Genomic DNA, 22,635 nt, shown 5'->3' on the forward strand with positions numbered 1-22,635 from the left:
AATGAACAAAGGAAAGATCTATGTTTAATGAAGCAATACCCTTTCGGTAGATATTTCTTGACAGCTGTACCTTGGGGCCATTGCATTTCTGGCAGCCTTGCTACACCTTCAAAAGGACAAAAATCCTAAAACAATCATGTATTCAAATGCTCAAGTGCACAACACATAAATTCTCCTTTCCCTCTTGCTGATTCCATGGAATGAGACTAACTTTCAATCAAGCTAGTTGAAGTGAGGTGTAGTTAACTAATTTTACTTTATGCTATGTGTTTTTTAAACTGTGCACTCTTGCTGTGAAACAAGGCTGAATCAATGAAAGCCAAATGTACCTTTAGTGAGGAAAAGGCCCTGTGAGATATAAAAGACATTTTAGAATCCATAAGGATAGTAGTGTAAGAGCTCCAAATGTGTGCCATGATTTTCTTCAGATTACTTTTTGTGTATCTAATTCATATTTCAGAAAGTAAATGATAATATAGGAAAGTAAAAGAACAGAGAAGAAAACATTGGCAGCACACAGGACCTACACCAGGCATCCCCAAAGGCAGGTGGAAAACGATTGCACCCCTAGTTCCTATAATCGTCAGGAAGAGCAGAGAAGGCTCCCTCGGGCCCCTCACAGCAAGCAAGGGAAAGAGATGCAAGATTTTTCAAAAGGCAAGATTCTAATCGCTACCTTAAGATTTGTAAATCCAAGTACTCTTTTGTTGTTGTTTTTTTCTACTCTATCATTTAGGAATGATTTGGGCTGCAAATAACAGAAAACCCTAATCAGACTCAAACAGATGAGCTATTTGCACCATACAAGACCAGAGGAGGTTGTCTAGGTGGCTGCAGTTGCTCAGCAGTGTCAACAAGGACTTTGTGCTTTATCACCCTTAGTATGTGGCCTTCACACTCATCTTGACAAAATAACTTTTGTCTTTACCAGTGAGAATGAGAAAGAAGGGGCTTACCAATTCTAACTGTCTCTCCCTTTTAAAAAGATGCCCTTGATTCCTGCTCTTGCAGATATCTTGTAATAGTATAGTTTCTCTGAAAGCAGAACTTGAGATAAAGACGTAGCTCCAGGGAGTTTACACAGGAATGTGACAGGGAGCGGGTGTGAGGAATGAAGAAACGTGGAAAGGAGGAAAAACCATTCTAAGGACACATTGGCCAGTGCCATAGATGACTTGCAAAAGAACTGCAGAGTCTTCCAAATGCTTCTCAGAACTTAGACCTGGCGAATAAAAGGGGACACATCTGTCTGTTTCTGCCATCCCATCAGTCACAGGTGCTCCATGAGTGCTAACATTCCACATCTCTAGTGTGGGCTATCCATGTTGCAGGATCTGAGAAGCCACACAGCAGAAAATAAAAGCCATGACCTGGGCTGGAAGCACAAGCTGCAAGGTTGTCCCTGCATAATCAGTGTTTGTGCGTGACCAGAGACCACAATCAGCTGGAATCAGAGGAGAGGCTCAGGGAAAAGGAAATAGTGCCCATGAGTGGGGCCAGGATAGTCCTCACCGGCCAGACCCTTCTGGCCTCTGCAGCAGCAGGAGAGGGAGAGAAGATGAATATTTGTGGTCAGGCAGCGTCACCCTGCAGGATTCTGTCGGCAAAAGGGAACAAGAAGAACAAGAATGGATGCTGGGCAAGCCACCACCAGAGTCAGCTGCCACTCACTGGCTAACTGGCTAATTATAAGGGGGGTTTTCAAAAACTTATTGTCACCTAAAAGCAAAGTGAGTCATGCTGAATATGTTTTCTTTTAAATTGTTGTCCTTTGAGCAAATGAGCTAGATTTTTTTTAAAATTACTACAACTCGTGCTAAATTCTTCTCTGATCAAGAGAAAGCAGAGAGCGGTCACCACTTCTCTTAAATGTCTTGCTTTTGACACAGCTGTCTGAGGAGGCAGGCCTGGCTGGAAGGAACAGGAGCACGGGCGAGTACCCAGGAAGGAAAGCAAGGCCTGGAATTGATTGTCCCAAGAAGACTCCAACGCCACAGCCACAGGCAGTCTCAGGGATCTGGAAGGAGGGAGACCACCTTCCATGTGGGGGCCAGGGACTGCGGTGGAGGAGTTGGGAGATTGTGCAGGACTTCCATTTTTAGCCCTGGACCCAGCAGGGAAGCTCTCCACCCTTTAGTGAGTGACAAGGATTGGGGAGCACCAATGTAAAACCAAAGGGCTGCACTGGAGGTTGGGTGAAAAAGGTAGAAGTTATCTGTACACACTTTCCAGCATTCTTCTTTTTGGTTTTCTTCTCAAAAAAGATAGTAGCCTTCCAAAGTGAACCAAGAAATACCAACCGTGGCTCGAACTTCTTAGTCGGCCTCTAACTGCATTTTCATACATTGCCCTAAAGGGGCACACTTCTCATTGTTTACTAGTCACATTTGCTTCAGTTATAGTTTTCATAGAATTCTTTTGAAAAGTATGCTGTGACATCTCATTTCCTGTGCTATAAAACTCAAAGATGGACACATCTGCTTGAAGAATCTTGTTTCACAGTTTCCCCTGTGACAGCTCGTATGCCCCGAGGACTGCCTCTTGGCCCCGCTGTGGTGTGTTAGGTACGCTCATGTTGATCATCTGCATGAGTTCCTTCGCTGATTTCATACTTTAAAAGCTGGATATTTTCCTTTTTTTTTTTTTTTTTTTGAGACGGAGTCTCGCTCTGTCGCCCAGGCTGGAGTGCAGTGGCGCGATCTCGGCTCACTGCAAGCTCCGCCTCCCAGGTTCCCGCCATTCTCTTGCCTCAGCCTCCCGAGTAGCTGAGACTGCAGGCGCCTGCCACCGTGCCCGGCTAATTTTTTTGTGTTTTTTTAGTAGAGACGGGGTTTCACAGTGTTAGCCAGGATGGTCTCGATCTCCTGACCTCGTGAGCCGCCAGCCTCGGCCTCCCAAGTGCTGGGATTACAGGCCTGAGCCACCGCGCCCGGCCAGATATTTTCAATTTACCAGGATCCTGAACTCGTCATTTGTGTTAAAAAAATCAGACTTCCTGAGTTTGGGAGAAGTTTTATACAGAAGCAAATTGTTCTTAAAAAACAACTTATATGGCATTTTATTCTTTATGTCTGAACTGCATTTTTAAAGCTGTGTTTAATACTCAGTAATTTTTTATTACACTTTGAAAATGTTTTTGGAAGGGTTTTCATTTATGTTTATTTTCCCAACTTCCTGCTTTACTGTCAGCTGTTATTTGTAAATAGATACTATTTATAAATCAGACTTATTGGCGTAATTGTGGTGTTATTTATATGAATCGCATGTGAATAAGTATGCTCTTTTTTGAGAATAGTATTTTTATTTTTATTAACCAAAATTTTAAAAAGAAATGTGCTATCCTGATATTCCTGAGCAGCATATAGATGAAGTCTCACTTGAGTAATCCCTGCATTCAAGTGACATTAATTTAATAAGCTCTTGAAAATTGGGTATATTTCTCACTTCCTAGCTGGATATTTTGGTGAAGCATCTAGGACACCAACACCATCACCTTTACAGCAGAATAAACAGCATATTCACACAGCTAGCGGTCACCGCGCTTTTCCATCTTGCTGCCAGCTCCCTACTGGCCCTGTGCAGGCTCCTGTCTAGGCTGGTGAAGGCAAGATAAGAGCAAGTGTTCAGTACTTCCAGGCACAACAAAGGGAACTCCGCAGGCTGACACAGACGCTCGCTCGCATGGAAGGAAAATCTCATTTTCCTCCCAAAGCTGTTCCACCACGGTCCCCGGATATCCGTGGCTCTTCTGGATAGTGACAGGGAGGGAGCTGAAGCACTGTCTCAGAGGCTGCAGAGCCAAAGAACGAGTCCTCAGAGCCACCTTGCTGAACCCTGAGACTCAGAGCTTCAGTCTCAGGTTGAGCTTCAACCCGCAGACAACCTTCAAAGGACACACCAGCACCCCAGAATCAAGGATGGCCGAAAGTGAGGCTGGCACTGAAAATGAGCAGAGACCATGAAAACTAAAACACTCTTCACACTCAAGAACTCACTTCAGGCCGGGCGCGGTGGCTCAGGCCTGTAATCCCAGCACTTTGGGAGGCCGAGACGGGCGGATCACGAGGTCAGGAGATCAAGACCATGCTGGCTAACATGGTGAAACCCCGTCTCTACTAAGAAACAAAAAACTAGCTGGGCGTGGTGGCGGGCGCCTGTAGTCCCAGCTACTCGGGAGGCTGAGGCAGGAGAATGGCGTAAAACCCAGGAGGCGGGGCTTGCAGTGAGCTGAGATCCAGCCACTGCACTCCAGCCTGGGCCACAGAGTGAGACTCTGTCTCAAAAAAAAAAAAAAAAAAAAAAAAAGAACTCACTTCATTTTTTTTTAATTAGACAAAGAACTCTATTAATCTTTGTTTCAAACTTTATTCCCAGATTTTTTTTCAGCTTAATTAGCTGCAAAGAATGAATTGTGTATAAGCAAAAACTAAAAACAGCTGAAGTATCTAAGGCACTTGGGTTTAAAAATGTTAGAGATTTAGTTTTTATGAGATCCATAAAGAAGACAGTTTTGAAAAGCAGTCATAATATAAAACAGCAGCTCCCAGTAACTTCTGCAACTTCTATTTTCTGTAGAAGTTGACTCAATTCACTTCACCTCATTCTTGGAAGCCTCATCAAAATTCTCCACAAGGTCGGGAACTTCATTCTCACCATCATCGTCATCCTCTCCAGCAGCAAGTGGTGCTTTTCCATCTACAGATAGTTTGGCGGAACTCCAGCCAGTCTCCTTAAACTAGTCAGACTGTCTGCACCAAGCTGGTTTACAATGAAAAACCAGCTGGTAGCATTTCTTTCAGCAGCTTTGTCCCAGCATGGCCTGTCATGGTGAAAGTGTTCGCAGAGGTACCTGACCTTTAGGGTTGCTAAAATGGATTGCTGTTCATTGGTTTGTAAACATATTCACCTCTTCAGTACCAGATATAGTGTTTACCCCTAACTTCTTTAAGGAGAGCTAAAGTTTTTTATAATCTGCTGCAGCTGTTCTTCTTCCTTCTGCAAGCAGTTGCTTTCTCACCAATGCACACCAGTGCCTGCTGTCTGCTGAGCTTTCCCTGATTCATGATTGTTTCTTTCAACTTGTTGGAGAGGAAAAGGGGCAGCAAGAGGGACTAGTGAAATGGGGGAGTTCCCTGACCCACCTTGCAGGAAATGCGACAGGGATGTGGCTCATCTGTTTGGCCACCATGTGCACTCCAACCCCTATGGGAGGGGGAGCACACAGACGGGCAGGTGCAGGAGCCAGGGTAAGAGCCCCTGGGCTCTGATGCCACAGCAGCATCCAGGGGTGGTAGGCTGAAACTCTTGAAGCCTAAGTGGGCATATGTTACAGTGCATTCTTTTAGCTTTGCAGTTCACAGGTGACTTACATGTTAACCAGCTCAGTGCCCTCTTGGTACCTGGGTCCTTGTTCAGCGTCCAGGAAGAATCAAGTCACATACAGACTCAGAGATGAACGTGGGTTTTTTATTGAGTGGTGAGGTGGCTCTCAGTGGGGTGGATGGGGAGCTGGAAAGGGGATGGAGTGGGAAGATGATCTTCCCCTGGGGTTTGGCTGCCCAGTGGCCCCTCTTCTCTCCCAGTGTCCCCAGCCAAACTCCTCTGAGCATTCAGACACTCCTTCTCTTCTCTATGCTGCACCGTTCTGCCATTCTTCTGCTCTTCTGTTTGTTCCCTCATGAAACCCGGGGTTTGGGGTTTATATGAGTACAAGAAGGGGACATGGCAGGCCAAAAGACAACTTTCTTTTTCCTATTTTTGGGAGCAAAAATAGGAATGCCTGTTCTCATTTAGGGCCACAGGTTTCCAAGCTTGGGGGTGGGGACTTTGCCAGAGAACTGCTTTCTTCTATCCAGTATTTCCCTGTCTCCTGTCCATATCACTAGGGTTGGCACTCAAGGGATCTCTGGTAGAACAGCTGAGACTAGGCACTCACACGTGGGGATGCAAAATGGCCTCAAGAATTCATTTCTGTAGCATATACCTGCCCCACACACAATGAAAAGAAAAGAAGAAAAGGAAAGGAAAGGAGGAAAGGAAAGGAAAGGAAAGGAAAGGAAAGGAAAGGAAAGGAAAGGAAAGGAAAGGAAAGGAAAGGAAAGGAAAGGAAAGGACACAAGATAGAGCTATATTAGTCAAAGTCTACAAGCAGAATATCTGGGGAAAAAAATCTATAAAAGACAATTAATCTCCCTTCTGGATAGCACTCAGAAAAAAGATTTCACTTTTCCAATTAGTGTGAAATTAACTTAGAGAAAACAGGAACATGGTAAAGAAAACACAAATTGAGAGTCAAATGGACCTGGATTCAAATCCAGACTCTAATTTACTATTCCTAATTAATCTATGCCTTGCAGATACAGATGAGAAAAGGTAAAAACAAAACTGAAACCAGACTCAGACACTGGCTTCCCAGAACTCTTGCCCTATCAGGTAGAAGGGACACTAGACAGGCAGTCCTGCAAGGGCGGTATCAGCCTCAAGCAAGCCCTGAGCCAACCCAACTACCCTAGTCCAGAATGTTAGGAAAGGCTCTGCTGTGGCCCAAATGGAGAGAAGTCCATCAAGGAGAGAAACACATTGTGTGCAGTTCCTCAGTCACAGAGAACTTGGAGGGCTCCACTGCGAGAGCAGTTCGGGGTCTCTGTGCACGGGGAGCAGTTCAGCAGTGAGTGACTTGCAGAAGGTGGGCCAGGGGCTGGGGGAGCACCAGCAGGTCGACAAAGGTCCTCTGAGCCAGAAGGGGCTGTTTCCTAAGGGCAGTCAGCAGCCACTGAAAACATTAGGCAGGGAGGGGGCGTGATCAGGCTTGTCTTTACAGAAAGTTCACTTTTGCTGTCAATGAGAGGACTGCGTTGGAAACAATAAAACTGGTAGCAAGGAGTCTGGTGGGAGCCACTTGGAATAACTCAGGAGAGAGACAGTCTGCACCTGAACAAGATGACCGCAAGACGGCAGGGAAGAAGAGGAAATAAGATGGAGGAGTTTGAGGGTTGAATTGAATAGGGGTGGAGGGTGCAGAAAAGGGAAGAGGGAGACACTGAGCGGGATGGGCCTCTCTTGGCTATCGCTGGACTAGGGGTGGGGGTGGGGTGCTACTCACAGAGCAGTGACCCATCTACGACAGCAGCAGGTTGGGAGGACAGGTGGAGACTGCTGGCCAGAGCTCAGGAGAGAGTTTGGGGCTACAATGGCTATTTGGGGAATCTCTGCAAGGTTGTTAACTGATGGCATGCAAGTAGAAGAGGCCACAAAGGGAGAGTATGTAGAGAAAGGATCCTAGAGGACAGGCCTATAAGGAACAGCTGCTTTTAAGAGCAAGCAGAGGAGTCTTTAATCCATCTTGAATTAATTTTTGTATAAGATGTAAGGAAGGGATCCAGTTTAAGCTTTCTGTATATGGCTAGCCAGTTTTCCCAGCACCATTTATTAAATAGGGAATCCTTTCCCCATTTCTTGTTTTTGTCAGGTTAGTCAAAGATCGGATGGTTGTAGATGTGTGGTATTACTTCTGAGGGCTCTGTTCTGTTCCATTTGTCTATATCTCTGTTTTGGTACCAGTACCATGCTGTTTTGGTTGACCCAACCATCCCATTACTGGGTATACACCCAAAGGATTATAAATCATGCTACTATAAAGACACATGCACACATATGCTTATTGCGGCACTATTCACAATAGCAAAGACTTGGAACCAACCCAAATGTCCATCAGTGATAGACTGAATTAAGAAAATGTGGCACGGCCGGGCACAGTGGTTCATGCCTATAATCCCAGGACTTTGGAAGGCTGAGGTAGGTGAATTACGAGGTCAGGAGATCGAGACCGTCCTGGCTAACACAGTGAAACCCTATCTCTACTAAAAATACAAAAAAATTATCTGGGCGTGGTGGTGGGCACCTGTAGTCCCAGCTACTTGGGAGGCTGAGGCAGGAGAATGGCATGAACCCAGGAGGCGGAGCTTGCAGTAAGCTGCGATTGCCCCACTGCACTCCAGCCTGGGCGACAGAGCAAGACTCTGTCTCAAAAAAAAAAAAAGAAAAGACAAGAAAGAAAATGTGGCACATATACACCATGGAATACTATGCAGCCATAAAAAAGGATGAGTTCATGTCCTTTGTAGGGACATGGATGAAGCTGGAAACCATCATTCTCTGCAAACTATCACAAGGACAGAAAACCAAACACTGCATGTTCTCTCGTAGGTGGGAATTGGAAAATGAGAACACCTGGACACAGGGTGGGGAACATCACACACGGGGCCTGTCGGGGAATAGGGGTATGGGGGAGGGATAGCATTAGGAGATATACCTAATGTAAATGACGAGTTAACGGGTGCAGCACACCAACATGGCACATGTATACATATGTAACAAACCTGCAGGTTGTGCACATGTACCCTAGAACTTAAAGTATAATAATAAAAAAATAAATAAAAAATAAAAGAGCAGGCAGAAGAAGAGATGTCATCAGAGGAGATTGGGAAGCGGGTCCGGGACAGCTGGAGAATAGAGACCCCATCTGTTTGGTTCTCCATTGCAGTCGCAGGTCTCCAAACAAGGTCTGAGACAACAGAGATATCTGTTATGTAAATTAGCTGCTGACGACCACATGACATTGCAGAAGACAAGGAAAAATCAGATGTCAGGAAGAAGAGCAATCTCAAGAGAATTGAAGTTGTGTTTACCTGTGGAAGGTGTTTCTGTCCTTCGAGAGTAGGCCACTGTGAGCCACCATAAATAGTTCTCCTTAGTCCATAAAATGCCATGGACACTACTAGCAAAGTCCACTGTAGGCAGAGGTGAGTAACAGGCTTCGTGTGGGTCACCCCAGCCCTGTGGAAGCCGGTTTAGCCCAATGAGACCTGAAATAGCCTGAAAGCTCTCAGCTCCCTGTCCGTCCTTTTTATCATCTAAGGATCCCCTGCCCTGTCCTTGTGAGTGCCATGAGCTCTATTGCCTTTCTCAGCAATCGCTAAAATTCATGCATGTTTCAGTTTACCCCAGCCCAGCTTTTCCTCCAGGAACTACTCCCAATTGCTCCCCTCACCCAGCAGCCAGACCCCTCTAACTCTCACCGACTCCACCTATTGTCCTTGGACACTTCTTTTTTTTTTTTTTTTCTTCTTTTTTGGAGATGGGGTCTCACTCTGTCACCCAGGCTGGAGTGCGGTGGCACCATTATAGCTCTCTGCAGGTTCGAACTCCAGATGTTTATTACTAATTTCTGGGTATTTGCTGTCTTTTCTATTCAACCATGTACTAAGAGGCTGAGGACAAGGTCCTTTTAAGGGTTTTCTGCACCCACAATGTCTAGAAAGTATCAAACCTTCCATAAATATTTGTTGACAATCAACAGCCCCATCATCATCCCCATGGCACCATGTCCATCGGTCACAGAAAGAATACAACATTTGCCACAATGGGTAGGCATGTCGGTGTTTTTGTCTTTCCCATTGGCAAGAAATAAGAGCATTAGAAATAAAAGCGATGTTTTTATTAGTAGTACTTGAAGAAATCTGAGTAAACTGATTGAAAATTCTATTGATGTTTGTAAATGTGGTTCTAACACCACTTACTTTATTTTCTTTGATCATCTTAGCTACAAAATAAAAGTAGCACTTCTAGAATAGAAGGCTTCTATAATAAGAACAAATTCAGGGGCAGAGTGCTCTCTTTCCTTCCCGGGAGCATTGTCTTGGCCTCTATCATGGAAGGAGGAGAAAATCTCCCACCTCAGGCTCTTGAAGCGCCTCATTCCATTAGCTGCCTGGTTGTCAAATCTGTGTTACCAAGCACTCCCAGGCAAGAATTATAAGTCTTGGGAGATTGGGAACAACAAAAGAACATTTTGATTGGGGATAGAACCCAGTTCTCTTTAGTAAGACACCTTAAGGTGTTTTATGTGCTGCAAGGATGTATAGTAAATGGTCAACAGGCAAGTATTCACACACAGGTAAGACACAGGTCATCTTACATGTGTAACCTGATTTTATGGGTCATAATTTTTCAAAAACTTTGCTTCATTAGGCTTAAATGTGACCACTGACTATTTCAACAACATTGGCCTCTACGTTTTGGCTCAGTCATTAATTATTGATGTAGCCTTGATAAAATCACTTCAGTCTCTGAACTTCAGCTTTAACTGTAAAATAAAAAGGATTTGTTCAATGTCTCTTGAATCTCTTGAAATTCTACCCTTGATTCTGAGACTTAAACATTACAGAAAGAAATGCAGCGTTTTTTGATGCCCTGTGTGTATCTCAATTGCCGCTCTAACTGCAATCTACTCAAATCAGTTCTTGAATAGTTCATTTCTCCCACTAAAATGAGCTCCATGGGAGCAGGAATGAGTCCCATTACCTCTGGGGCCCCAGGTAGAGCGAAGAGCTCTCAGCACTCCTGGGCCCAAAGTCCCTTACTGAGTGGATGAACACGCTGGCTCTACGCCGGCTCTTGTACCTCTTGATCCTGTAGCCTGCTTACATCCCACTTCACCTCCGGCTTGGTGAACTCAAGAGAAACGGAATTCATTGAAAGGCCCATGATAGCTGCCCTTACCTCCCTGTCTTATGTCTCTTTGTGCCCACAGAAACCACCTGGGACCAGAAAAAGGTAGATGTGACTGTGCAAAAAGATAGAAGATGAGGAAGACAGGTCTTCTTACATGCCTATAAGGTCGTTTTATTAATCACTATTCTTTGCTGTTCAACTGAACTATTCTTTAACTCACATTCTAGGTTAGAAGATAACCTAGATTCTAGATTCCTAGAATGTTCAACATTAAATGATACTTAAAGCAGCACAAGGCTTCACCTAAAATAAATCTTGAAGTGACTTACAAAGCTAATGAATCTGGTGTGGTTCCTTTCAATATTTTCATTACATTGAGCCACTAAAAGCTCATTTTAAAAATCTAGGATTTGAAAAAAATAACCTACTATACTGAAAAGTTTAATTTCATTTATCACCATTTTGGAATAATCTACCTGAATAAAGTTTCAAAGTACTACTAGATTCTTAGACCCAGGCAATACTTTATAGTTTTAGTAAGGACTTTCAACCCTTTTCTTCCAGTTCAAGAAAGGCTCCCCACCTTCCTAAATGACAGAACAACCATGATCCTTGACGGGCCTCCCTCCATGGCCAAGAGCATGAAGCGTACCTTGAATAAAAGTCTAACTACTCCATTTGTCCTTATAAGATGACACCAATATAATACAAATTGGAAGAAATGTTTTGCATCAAGAAATAAATTGTTCCTGAGATGCTAGAAAACAAGTACTTATAGTAAGTGCAGACTAGGAACAAGATTGTTTGCCTGGAAATTTGAAACACTGATCCTAAATTCCTTATGTTGCTTGTACTAAAGAGCATGGCATTTTGCTTTGTAATTTTGCTTTTAATCTATAGGATCACTTTACAATTACATACTCTCAAAGTAAAAGCACGTAAAAATGATTCCATAGTACTGCTACACAGTGGGGGTCCGTAAACATCTGCACCATAACCAACATAACAAAAATGAATCAAGTTAAACAATAATGCAAAATACTATAAAAACATTTCTCTTCATGGCAATGCTAGTGTTTACAATTATCTACTGTTGCAAGATCACTTAGAAGAATACAAAACTCAAACATTTACTTTGGGAATACAGAGTTGTTAAAGCAAATAAGAGGAAGCCCTTGGCCTAAGGTTTCCTCTGCATCCAGAGCTCTATGTAAGCAAACTGAAACTTGGCTTGGAGGGCATTGTTTTATAACTGACAAAGAAAAGGAAAAATAAAAAGGAAGAAACATCTAGACTCAGTCAATCACAAAGAGCCAAGCACCAGGTTAGCTGTGGAACCAGGGACCTACAATCACGCTAGGCCTAAATAATGCAAACCCCTACGGTAGGTAATCAGGAAATGTCTTAACTTTGCTTCCACGTTCAGCCTCTGAAAGCTTGCTGCTCACACTCTAGCAGAGCACTCTGAGCTCTGCCGGTTTTGAGTGCTCCCCAGTTCATGAATTCTTCTTTGTTTAAATAGATTCTGTTACATTTATTTTCTCTAAAGCTTTCCTTTTAAGAGAGTAAACAAAAAAGAAAAGTTAAAAGTAAAATTTTGTTCTCTTAAATTTCACATATGTATTCTATTGCTTAACATATTAAATACAGTCATGCACCACACAATGATGTTTCAGTCAGTGATGGACCACGTGTGCACTGGTGGTCCCATAGGATTACAATGGAGCTGACAAATTCCTATTGCCTAGTGATGTTGTCACCATAGTAAGGTCATTGTGTAATGCATTACTAACATGTTTGTGGTTATGATGATGTAAACAAACCTGCTGTGCTTCCAGTGGTATAAAAATCTAGCACATACAGTTATGTATAGCACATAATACTTGATAATAAACGGCTATGTTGCTAATTTACATATTTATTATACTTTTAAGTATTATTTTACTTACTCCTTCTGCTTATATATTTTTTCAAAGTAAACTGTAAATAGCTTCAGGCAGGTCCTTCAAAATGTGTTCCAGAAGAAGCATTGCTGTCATAGGAGATGACAGCTCTATGGGTGTTACTGCCCCAAAAATGTTCTACTGGGACAAGATATAGAAGTGGAAGATGGTAATATTGATGATCCTGATCCTGTGCAGGCCTAGGCGAATGTGTGTGCTTGTGTTTGTGTCTTAGTTTTTAACAAAAAGTATTAAATGAAAAAAAAAATTAAAAGTTTTTAAAATAAAAAATGTATAGAATAGGGAGATAAAGAGAGAAAATATCTTTGTACAACTGTACAATATGTTGGTGTTTTAAGCTGAGTGTTATTACAAAAGAATCAAAAAGTTAAAAAAATTAAAGTTTATAATGAAAAACTTTATAGTAGGCTTAGTTTAATTATTATTGAAGACAGAAAAATGTTTTACAAATTTAGTGTAGCCTAAGTCTACAGTGTTTATAAAGTGTACAGTAGTGTACAGGAATGTCCTAGACCTTCACATTTACTCAGCACTCACTCACTGACTCCCCCAGAGCAACTTCCATCCTACAAGCTCCATTCATGGTATGTGCCCTATATAGGTGTACCAGTTTTTGTCTTTTATATGGTGTTTTTCTGTACCTTTTCTATTTTATATATGTTTAGATACATAAATACTTACTCTTGCATTCCAGTTGCCTACAGTACTCAGTACAGTAACATGCTGTATAGGTTTGTAGCCTGGGAGCACAATGAAAGAATCACCTAATTAGGACGTACCCCCATTGTTAAGTAAGACGTAACTTAAACTAGATTTCACTAAAATTAAAAACTGCTATATGTGAAAGACACTGTCAAGAGAATGAAAAGACAAGTGACAGACTGAAAGAAAATATTTGCAAAATATATTTCTGATAAAGGATAGTTATGCAAAATATACCAAAAAAAAAAAAAAAACTCAACAATAAGAAAACAAAAAATGGGTAAAAGCCCCACTAACACCTCACCAAAGAAGATATACAGATGACAAATAGGCATATGAAAATATGCTCAATATCATATGTCATTAGAAAATTACACATTAAAACAATGAGATAACACTACACACCCATTTAGAATGGCCAAAATCCAAAACACTGACAACACTAAATGCTGGTGAGGATACTGAGCAGCAGAGATTCTTACTCATTGCTGGTGGGAATGCGAAACAGTGCAGCCACTTTGGGAAAGTTTGGCAGTTTCTTACAAAAATAAGCATACTCTTGCCATATAACCCAGCATCTGTGCTCCTTGGCATTTCCTCAAATAGAGGAAAACTTAATTCACATAAAACCTGCACACAGATATTTATAGAAGGTTTAATCATCATTGTCAAGACTTGGGAGCAAACAAGATGTCCTTCAGCAGGTGAATGGATAAACTGGAGTACATCCACACTAGGAACTATTAACCAGAAATGAGCTATCAAGCTATAAAAACACATGGAGGAAACTCAAATGCACACTACTAAGTGAAAGAAGTCAATCTGAAAAGGCTATGTGCTCTGTGACACACTATGGCATTCTGGAAAAGGCAAAACTGTGAAGACAATAACAATTTCAATGGTTGCCAATGGTTAGAAGAGAAGGGGGAAGGATAGGTGGAGCACAGAGGACTTTTAGGGCAGTGAAACTGTTCTGTATGATAGCATAATGGTGAATATATGCCATTACACTTCAGTCAAAACCCCTAGAATGTACACCAAGAGTGAACCCAAGCAATAACTATGAACTTTGAGTAATAAATATGTGTCAATGCAGGTTCATCACTTGTAACACCTCATGCAGGGTATTGACAGGGGGTAGCTTACAGGAGCAAGATGGCACATGGGCACTCCGTACTTTCCACTCAATTTTGCCATGAACCTAAAACTGCTCTAACTAATAAAGTCTATTTTAAAGTGTCAACATAACCAAATAACCTTTCCTGAATTTTTTTCCTTCATTACACATTTTTGATTTCAAAACCAATTTTTATGTATAGCTCATTCTATGAATATATTATTGCTATATTTTCATAATCTGGATGTCATCAAACTATAGGCCTTATTTTGGAGTTACAGGAAGAAAACCCCCAAGTAATCTCTGAACAGTTCACCAATTGTCTACTATGTACCACTCGTGTCTATATGCCATGAATGTAGAGATTATTAAGATGAAATCTCTGTCCCTAATGGCTAACCCTCTAATTCTCTAATAGAAGAAGACAGAAAAGTAAACAATCAATAAACATTTATGTACAAATAAACACTTAGATGGTATATTAGTCTGTTCTTATGCTGCTAATAAAAACATACCACAAGACTGGGTAATTGTTAAAGGGAAGAGGTTTAATGGACTCACAGTTCCACATGGCTGGGGAGGCCTCACATTCATGACAGAAGGTGAAAGAGAAGCAAAGTCACATTTTACATGGCGAAAGGCAAGAAAGCATGTGCAGGAGAACTGCCCTTTATGATACCATCAGATCTCCTGAGAGTTATTCACTATCACAAGAACAGCACAGGAAAGACCTGCCCCCATGATTCAATTACCTCCCACTGAGTTCCTCTCATGACATGTGGAAATTATGAAAGCTACAATTCAAGATGAGATTTAGGTGGGGACACAGCCAACCATATCATTCTGCTGCTGGCGCCTCCCAAATCTCATGTCCTCACATTTCAAAACCAATCATGCCTTCCCAACAGTCCCCCAAAGTCTTTATTCATTTCAGCATTAACTCAAAAGTCCACAATCCAAAGTTTCATCAAAGACAAGGAAAGTCCCTTCCACCTAAGAGCCTGTAAAATCAAAAGCAAGTTAGTTAATTCCTAGATACAATGGGGCTATAGGCATTGAATAAATACACCCATTCCAAATGGAAGAAATTGGCCACAACAAAAAGGGTTACAGGCCCCATGCAAGTCTGAAATCCAATGGTGTAGTCAAATCTTAAAGCTCCAAAATGGTCTCCATTGACTCCATGTCTTACATCCAGGTCACACTGATGCAAAAGGTGGATTTCCATGGTCTTACACAGCTGCACCCCTGTGACCTTGCAGGGTACAGCCCCCTCCTGGTTGCTTTCAGGAACTGGCATTGAGTGTCTGCAGCTTTGCCAGGCACACACTGCAAGCTATGAATGGAACTACCATTTTGGGGTCTAGAGGACGGTGGCCCTCTTCTCACAGCTCCACTGGGACTCTGTGTGGGGCTTCCCACCCCACATTCCCATTTGCACTGCCCTAGCAGAAGTTCTTCATGAGGGCTCTGCCCTGCAGCACACCTATGCCTGGACACCCAGGCAATTCCATACATCCTCTGAAATCTAGGCAGGGGTTCCCAAACCTCAATTCTTAACTTCTGTACACTCACATGCCCAACACCACATGTAAGCCATCAAAGCTTGGGGTTTGCACCCTCTGAAGCAATGACTTGAGCTCTATTTTGGCCTCTTTTAGCCATGGCTGGGACACAGGGCATCAAGTCCTAAGACTGAACACAGCAGGGGGCCCTGGACCATTTTTTTTTTTCCTCCTAGGTCTCCAAGGCCTTTGATGGAAGGGGCTGCTGTGAAGACCTCAGACATGTCCTGAAGATATTTTCCCCATTGTCTTGGCAATTAACCTTGGATTCCTCATTACTTATGCAAATTTCTGTGGCCAGCTTGAATTTCTCCTCAGAAAATGGGTTTCTCTTTTCCATCATATCATCAGGCTCCAAATTTTCCAAACTTTCATGTTGTACTTCCCTTTTAAACATAAGTTCCTATCCCAAACCATATCTTTGTGAATACATAAAACTGAATGCTTTTAACAGCACCCAAGAGCACTTTCCTGCTTAGAAATTTCTTCTGCCAGATGCCCTAAATCATCTCTCTCTAGTTCAAAGTTCCACAAATCTCTAGGAGAGGGGCAAAATGCCACCAGACTCTGCTAAAACATAGCAAGAGTCACCTTTATTCCAGTTCCCAACAAGTTCCTCATCTCCATCTGAGACCACATCAGCCTGGACTTTATTGTCCATATCACTATCAGCATTTTGGTCAAAGCTATTCAACAAATCTCTAGGAAGTTCCAAACTTTCCTACATCTTCTTATCTTCTTCTGAGCCCCTCAGACTGTTCCAATCTCTGCCTGTTACCCAGTTCCAAAGTCGCTTCCACAGTTTCGGGTATCTTTACAACAGCGCCCCACTCTACCAGTACCAATTTACTGTATTAGTCTGTTCTCATCCTGCTAATAAAGACATACCTGAGACTGGGTAATTTATAAAGGAAAGAGGTTTAATGGACTCAAATTTCCACATAGCTGGGGAGGCCTCACAATTATGGCAGAAGGCAAAGGAGAAGCAAAGACACATCTTACATGGCAGCAGGCAAGAGAGCGTGTGTAGGGAAACTCCCCTTTATAAAATCATCAGATCTCATGAGACTTGTCCACTATCATGAGAACAGCTTGGGAAAGACCCATCCCCATAATTTAATTACCTCCCCCTGGGTCCCTCCCATGACATGTGGGAATGATGGGAGCTACAATTCAAAATGAGATTTGGGTGGGGACACAGCTAAACCATATCACATGGGATCCCAGGAGGGTTTCAACAATCTGTTCTCTGTTCACTACAAATCCCAGGTGCCCTGTGGCCACTTTTAGAGCAATTTGTCACCTTGAATAAGAGTCTAAATTCTGTTTGTCTGCTTTGTTCTGGCAACAGTGCCTGTCACATGGTAGGTGCTCAGTAGTTATCTGTGGATGAGCATGACTTCTAGAAACACTTGCTTTAGAACCAAATCCAAGAGTAAATCTAAGACTGAGAGGAAAAGGAAAACCCTGTAGTGTCCTTACTTGAGGCTGTAAAACATATTCACTAGCATTCTGATGAATACAGATAAGTAACATATTTTCCTCCCCCTTCCCTCATTTCTATCTGCAAATGAATCCTATAAAGCAGTTTAAGGCTATGGGCTTCCAAAATGTAACTCAAGTGTGCTCACCTGGTGGATTTTGGTTTTAAAAAAGTAGAACAAAGTAAAAGATTTGCACACCTTATGTTTTAGTTTCTTATAAAACTAAGCATTTTCTTGCCATTTCTTGGTGATTTGCTCTCAGAAAAGGAGGAAACATGGAGGAGGAAAGAACAAAGTGAGCAAGGAATGTAAATAAAGGAAAAACAGGCCGGGTATGGTAGCTCATGCCTGTAATCCCAGCACTTTGGGAGGCTGAGGTGGGCAGATCATCAGCCTGGCCAACATGGCAAAACCCTGTCTCTACTAAAAATACAAAAATTAGCCGGGCATAGTGGCAGGCACCTGTAGTCCCAGCTGCTCGGGAGACTGAGGCAGGAAAATCGCTTGAATCCAGGGGGCAGAGGTTACGGTGAGCCAAGGTCATGCCACTGCACTCCAGCCTGGGTGACACAGCAAGACTCTGTCTCAAATAATATATATATACACACACACACACACACATACATATATACACAAATATATATTATAGATATATTTTATATATAATATATATATAAAGGAAAAAACAAAAGAAGGGATATGAGAAGGTTTGCTTGAATTCTGAGTAGCATATCTGCAAAAGAATATTCCATTTTATATTAATAAATATCTTGAATACATGTTTTATGGTTAACTCTAGACATCATTGACTTAGAGTGCATCTTTCAAGCTGAGGAATGATGTTCTCACCTTATCAGCAAAGGGTAGTTAATTCCTGTCATTACACGAAACCTCACTATCAGTATAATGCGGAGCTTTGAAAGATCAATAGCATAGCACCTTTCTAAGTTTCTTGTTTGGATAATTATTTTAGGACTTAAAGCTCCAAAATTTTTTATTTTCAAAGAAGAGTTTATTAGGGAAGAGTAGAGATAAACAGTGAATTCAAACAAACTATTTTTAAATTATACACTGAGAATAAGAATCAAAGAAATTAAAGTAAAAGAGGACATACTAGAAAATACTCTTTTAACACCCTAAATTCCTTTTGGCATACGGTTTAGGTAAATTGTTCTATTTAAGTCCCACTTGACCTTTCAAAATGGTGGAAATTACTTGGTTGTGATAGTTGGGGTCAGAAACAGGAGTCTAAGTTGATGAGTGAATAATCTCTAACTCTTTTGGAACTTACAGCTCATCAACATCAACACGTAATATTTATATGACAATCTTAACATCTTAACATGAGACAGATAAAAGACATAGACAATAAAAATAGGCATTTTGCCTAGCAATTTCAAACAAGTATCTTTCTAAATACATGGCAGAATTACCAGACAAAACCATCTGGTATTTCCTAGGTTGACACCTAATAAATCAAGTAAAGACAATATTTTCTACTGTGCTCTTTAAAACCTCCAAGGAAAATTAAAAAACAGTGTTAAGTCAAGCATGCAGCTGCTGAGACTCAGAACAATATTACATAGCAAAATTAGAACTGCCGAAATCTGAGCATGAAACGCAAATACAGTGAAGCTCTTGAAAGTCTCAGGTTTAAAACACTGAATTGAAAAAACATAATAGGGATGGAGAGACTGGGGAGATGTTGATCAAAGGATATAAAATTTTAGTTAAACAGGAAGAATAAATTCAGGAGATCAATTGTACAACATGGTGACTGTGATTAATAACAACATATATTCTTGAAAATTGCTAAGAGATTATACTTTAAGTGTTCTCATCACAAAAAGATAAGTATGTGAGATAATGCAAGTTAATCGGCTTGATTTAGCCATTCTACAATGTAAACATATATTGAAACATCATGTTATATGCCATAAATATATATAATTTTTGTCCAATTAAAAATAAATTAAAAATTTGGTCAGGTGCAGTGGGTCACGCCTGTAATCCCAACACTTTGGGATGCTGAGGTGAGTGGATCACTTGAGATCAGGAGTTTGAGATCAGCCTGGCCAACATGGTGAGACCCTGTCTCTACTGAAAAAAAAAAAAAAAAACAAAAGTTAGCTGGGCATGGTGGTGCATGCCTGTAATCCCAGCTACTCGGGAGGCTGAGGCAGGAGAATCACTTGAACCCGGAAGGCGGAGTTTGCAGTGAATCAAGCTCCTGCTACTGCACCCCAGCCTGGGTGACAGCGCCAGACTGTCTCAGAAAAAAAAAATAAATAAAATTAATTAAGCAAGTAAAAATTGTTTAAATCATAATTAATTCTTCAACTTAATAGTCTAAAAAGAGATAAAAGTTCTGTAACTGTTTCTGGACAGGTTTAGGGGGTTCCTCCCAGAAAATGTTGTCTTTCCCCCTACCTGCCTCCCACCACAACCTAAACCTAATAAACTCCCAAGTCGAATTGTTAATGACGTTTTAATTGAGGCCTGTACCCTTGAAAGAGCCATAATTTTTAAGCTGAGTTAGACATTTAGAAGATAACATCACTGATATTTTTCCTGTGATTTTTATGTCTAAATAAACTAGGAGAAGGGATTTCAAAAGTATTTATCATTTGCGAGAAACAGCTCTGAGGAGAGGAACATACATTTTTGTCACACAGAATATGGCATTGTTATATACATTTGTATAGAGTGAATGTGCACTATGCCAGTTGACGTTTATCATAGCCCTAAGACAGAAAAGAAACTTTTTATGTGAGGAACATGAACCTCTTTAAATTATCAGGCCCAGAGAGGCATTTAAAATGTGACAGCAGACATATCTCACTCCCCTTTTAACTAAAATAACGACCCTTAAAGTCATTTGCTAGGCAGGCTCCAGACTAACTGACTCCAAGTAGCTGTAAAATGCCACACACCTTATGGTTCAACAATGTACAGCCAATCACTAACCAGTGTTATTCTGTAAACCAATGAGAATGCCTGTCAAACAACTTTGGATCAGTCCACTCCTTGTTCCTGTTTGTCTTTAAAAACCTGCCTGTAACAAAGGCAAAGAGAGCGTTCCCCGAGGCAACCTGAAAGGGTGTCCCAGGCAGCTGTCCTCCCTGTGGCTAAGGTCAACTCTATAAATTATATTTTGTGCCCCAGTTTCTTCCCTTAGGTAGACAGACCTTTGTGGTGCATAAGGGCAGTTGTAAAGAATAAATGATAAGTTCATTATTTCCTTCATCCCTTATTTCAACAAATATTGATTGCTGAAATCTTAATTTTAATTAAAATGTTTGGAAAGCAAGAGTCTTAAAATAAAACTAATGAAAGAAAGCAATTCCACTTCTTCCTTTAAGTGTTAACTATATACAAAGTTTTAAGGTTGACATTTTTAATACCTAAAATGAATTTCTTTATCCATAAGAGTGACTGTTCTTTAGATACCAAAACAACTCTAAAAAATTAATTGGCTCATAATACAAAGAATTTCAAACTAATTTTCAAAATGTACTCCCTGGATTGTTTTTTCACTCCCACAAACTTGGCACCTCTGCATTTATCAATGTCCCCAAGATTCCAGTTTGTATTTCCAGCTGCCTAAAGACACCTTCATTTCTGCCACCAAAATGACCATCTCCTTACCACATTTGAAAAAAAAAATGTAAATAAAAGATAAAACTCTCTTTTTCGACTGATGGAAACATCATGTGTCCTCTACTCTAAACCCTTATAGTAGTTTCTTTCAGTAACAATAACATCTGATTTTATTGCATTTTGTTTTGTTCTTCTGCAACTTCATATGTGACAAACTTATGTGCCCAAAAAGAGGCACTGCATGAGACTTTAACTTTCATGTGGGCAATGACAAAGACTACCTAGTTCAATCCCATAGGCTTATCATTCAGGTGCAGCCTGGTACCCAGCAGGCATTGATGTGCATTTCTTCAATGAATAAAAGAATGAGCACCCTGCTTGAGGCCCAGCCAGGGCCAAGCCCTCCCCTTTCTCCTCTTTCTACCCTAATGAAGAGCATCTCTCCCAACTAGACAGGAAGACCTCATGGTCTTTGCTCCTCTCACCTGCATAACCAAGTCATGGCCAAGACTTATTCATTCTGCCTCTGAGACATTTCTCCATCCTGCCTGCTCCTGCAGTTCACCCTGTTGATGTCTGAAAGATGTTCACATTCAGTGCAGTTATCTTTCTGCAAAGTTTGATGTCAGAACCCCCACCACTCCTTTCTGCCCATCTCTTCTCACTAGCCCCCATTAATCTCATTGCTCCTGCTAGCATGCTTTCTGTATGTAGATGGGATTAAGATTCACTCTTGCTGGATACCTGTCCCTGTCAATTTGTGAAGTCCCCAGTGATTGACATGGTATGGCCACCTGCCCACCCAGGGGCCCCAGCTCTCAGTCTCACTCTTCCCCAATCTCTTGTGTGCTCTGTCCTCTAGTCACACAGATGACTGGGACCACAAACAAAGGATTGTGATGCTGGCAGCACAGTTCACATTGAGTATTGGGCCAACACACCAAAGTTAGTAATGCCCACCAACTGGACCCCACAGGGCCTTCTAACAGGCTTTTCTGCATCCTTTTATTCCACCCACATTACAAATAAAGTGAGCTTTTAAACGCAAGTCTTATTGACCTTCTTCTTAAAATCTGTCAGTGTTTTCCTGTTGTTCTCAGGGTTTTGTTTTAAGCAGAAATGTACTGTGATTTATGAGACTCTGCCCCTGATAGCCAGCCCTGCTCTCCAGGCTCAGCTCACCTTTGCTCTTCAGCCAAAGCCACCATCTTCTGTTTACCAAAACGTGCTGTGCTGCTCCCGGTATGCATATCCAGTATGTGACTATTGCACCTAACATTCCCTCTGCCAAGAACATTCCACTTGCTCCTCACTTGGTAATTCCTCTTTACTCTTCAAATTTGTCCTCAAATGTCACTTCCTCAGATTAAATCTTTCTAGGGCACCCTCTTTACAATTTTATATTGCAACTTAGCTAAATTGGAAACACACGCGTGTGCACACGCACACACACACACACATACATATAAGATACTCTATGTGAATACTACAAACAACTTTATTCTCATAAACTTGACAATGTAAAAAAAATGGAAAAATTCCTAAACAAAAAATCACAAACTACCAAAACTCAATTGGGATGAAATAAATAAATTGAGTAGTCCTATAACTATCAAATAAATTGAATTTGTAATTTAGAAATTCCCAAAAATGAAATAGTCAGTCCTAGAAGGTTTCATTGGAGAATTCTA

General features: G+C 41.4%; 1 protein-coding gene and 1 pseudogene across 1 annotated transcript in view; both read right to left on the minus strand.

Annotated features, from left to right (window-relative positions):
- Nucleotides 1-22,635, minus strand: part of PXDNL (peroxidasin like) — a 508,249-nt gene that overhangs the window by 410,565 nt on the left and 75,049 nt on the right. The gene's annotated exons all lie outside the window — the stretch shown is intronic.
- On the minus strand, nucleotides 4,349-10,545 carry LOC103886793 (annotated as a pseudogene).

Source organism: Papio anubis, chromosome 8 (assembly GCF_008728515.1).
Source record: "Papio anubis isolate 15944 chromosome 8, Panubis1.0, whole genome shotgun sequence".
In the NCBI taxonomy this organism is placed as follows: domain Eukaryota; kingdom Metazoa; phylum Chordata; class Mammalia; order Primates; family Cercopithecidae; genus Papio; species Papio anubis.